The sequence below is a fragment of the Falco naumanni genome, chromosome 4, assembly GCF_017639655.2.
Source record: "Falco naumanni isolate bFalNau1 chromosome 4, bFalNau1.pat, whole genome shotgun sequence".
In the NCBI taxonomy this organism is placed as follows: Eukaryota; Metazoa; Chordata; class Aves; order Falconiformes; family Falconidae; genus Falco; species Falco naumanni.
The window spans coordinates 24,686,855-24,689,498 of NC_054057.1; the positions used below are offsets into that span (position 1 = coordinate 24,686,855).

The 2,644-nt window shown below is 37.0% G+C and overlaps 1 long non-coding RNA gene across 1 annotated transcript; it reads left to right on the plus strand.

Annotated features, from left to right (window-relative positions):
- Positions 1 to 579: 579 nt before the first annotated feature.
- Positions 580 to 2,441, plus strand: LOC121086286. Its single transcript, XR_005827317.1, has 3 exons — positions 580 to 672; positions 1,635 to 1,676; positions 2,279 to 2,441. It is a non-coding gene; the product is annotated as an uncharacterized LOC121086286 (long non-coding RNA).
- Positions 2,442 to 2,644: the final 203 nt, after the last annotated feature.

Sequence of the window (2,644 nt, forward strand, 5' to 3'; positions counted from 1 at the left end):
CCCTTCATAAACTGAAATCAGGTTGCTCGTTTATAAACTGCAATAAAACAGACGTATGTGTAAAGAAATCAAAAATCCTGCATTCTATAAGATCCTGTTATTACTTTAAAAAAAATAATCATAACAAATGTGTCACTTTATCCTAGGTCTAAAGCTTATTATAATTTATTTAATAAATTTAAATTATAAAAAATATTCAAGTGATAACATTGGTTACCATTTTTTTCAGCTGTTTACCAAAATGAAATATCAAATAAACTATAAAACAAGATTTGGGTCAAATAAGTTCTTCATAGTTGTAAAACTAATGGTAAGGAGATAAATAATTCAGAACACTGCCGATAGAAGGCAACACTGAAGGAATATACTTAATTAATAATCCCTGATTACTTGCTAGTTTCAGCTGCGAATAGAAGTGGTAATCTCTTTCACTTTGATTCAAAGAAACAGCTTTCAAAATAAGGTCTATGCATCTTTGGTAATCTCCAGATTGTTTCTACCAGGCTTCAATGGTAACTGAGAAAAGAAATCACTAGCAGACTTAAATTTGCCTTTTAGGAGTCTCTACTCTTGCGGAATTTAAAATGATGTGGCTGGTTGACTGAGGACTGCTAAGTCTCTGGAACTGGTGCTGGAGAATTCTAGGGTTGCTGCAAGAGAGCTTGTGCAGAGGTATGAGGGAGGTTTTGAAGGTGCACATAAGACCTGAGGGGAAAGTAACAGCTGATGTTTGATGACTTTTCATGTTGGAATTGTGATAGTGTTACAGAAATTGAAGATAGGACTGCAATTTGTACTGCCAAAAGATGATTGGTCCTGATTCACCCAACTTGCATTACATTACCACTCTAATTCCATGAAGTACCACATTTACTTCTGGTTTGCATGACTGCATGTGAGGCAGGAACTTTGCTCGTTCAATGAAATTGATTCTGGCTATGTAGTTCCAATAAGGTTTTGTTACTTTTGTGTATATCGTATGCTAGTCTGGCTGGTGATGTTAAATTATTTGGGAGAAGGAGCTCTGTCCAACGTGTTCATAGATATTGCCAATGGAGACTCCACACCCGCTCCAGGAAATGTCTGCCGGTGCTTCACCGTATTTTCTACAAGGCTCTTTGCCCTTACATATCTCCTTAATCTACTTTGTCATAAATTAACCCATTATATCTTCGCTTGTACTCCAGATATGAAAAACAGGTTATTGCTTCATTTTTGCAGCAGCATGTTACCACTTTCTCCATCAATTTCCATTTCCTCCAATTAATCAGACACAATTCTATGCATCTTTCCTTGTAATTTATGTTCTTAAACTAACAACTTCTGCCACTTTCCTCTGAACTCTCTCCATCTTTCTTAAAAGTGTACTGTCAAAACTTGGATGCTGGATTCCCCCTGGTATCACATCACTTCTGCAAACAGATAATATTGCATCTGTCTTATAATATGTATGCAAACATGTATGGGGCTTGGGGCAACATTGTAGCATGTTTTACTCCTGTTTAGTTTCTGATTATGCACCATTGCACATAATCCTTTCCTGCAGAAATGCTACCTATTCTGTTATTTTCTGTTCTACATTTGTGTGGAAATTGTCATAATCCAATATTCTGTTGTTTCATTTTTTTTTGCAGCTGTCACACCAAGCTGACAGGAACACTTCAAGTTGTCTAAAAGTAAGTAATTTTTCCCAAAAATGTGAAAAAGTGTATTATTGCAGTTCAACTTTCCCTCAGAAATTGGCTGCAATTACATTTTGTATGCTTCTTCTTGCTATAATAAAAATGTACAGATGACCCCATTATCTACAACCAATACAAACAATTTTTGTGGAACAGAACAGCATTAAGAAAATAATCTAGATCAGAGATAAAGACTTGTTTAAAAACCTATTTTGCATTTTGATAAGAATACAAAGGAAAATAAATAAAGCTCAGTCTTTCTTACTGTGACTTTAAGGTAAGGGGTGCTCCTACGTGTCATTAAGGTAATGCTCCAGATGATCCGTTCCTGGAAGCCTTCCTGGCTAGAGGACATTCTCCAGTAATTACAGGCATTTCAGACTCTGCTAAATCTCAGCTCTGGGGTTGCTTTCTCACTTTCTGGGCAAGAGCTGCCAGTTGGATCTTGCCATGAAAAAAAGCACTTGCGTCATCTTCCCTTTCCTTTTAGCAGCTTCCACAAAGTTCTCAAAGGAAGCTCTTTTTTCTATCTTCTCCTTTCCCTTACATAAATTCTAAGACAGATGCTTTCAGTCCTTTCCTCTGCTTCCCTACAGCTTTGGAACTAGACAGGAGAAAACCAGACTCACCTGATACCTTCCCAAGGTGTAGGGAAGAAAGAGGAAAACTACTATGGCTCCTGAAGGAGCAGATTCGACTGCTTATGAGTGGCAGTGAACTGGAAACCAAAAGACTGCATAAACATACAATGTTGAGGTTGAACTCAAGTGAGTATTGGGTTGATTTGAGAGCTGGGGGATGAAGTGACCTCCTGAGCTGAGGACTGGATAGCCAGAATGGTTGGATACAGACTGTTGAACTATTAGAGCTTCAGAAAGATATTTTTATATCTTTAAGATTTGAAAGACCTTATATTACAATTTTTGAAAGCTTTTAACTGTTTGTGGAAAATCTGCTGTTCT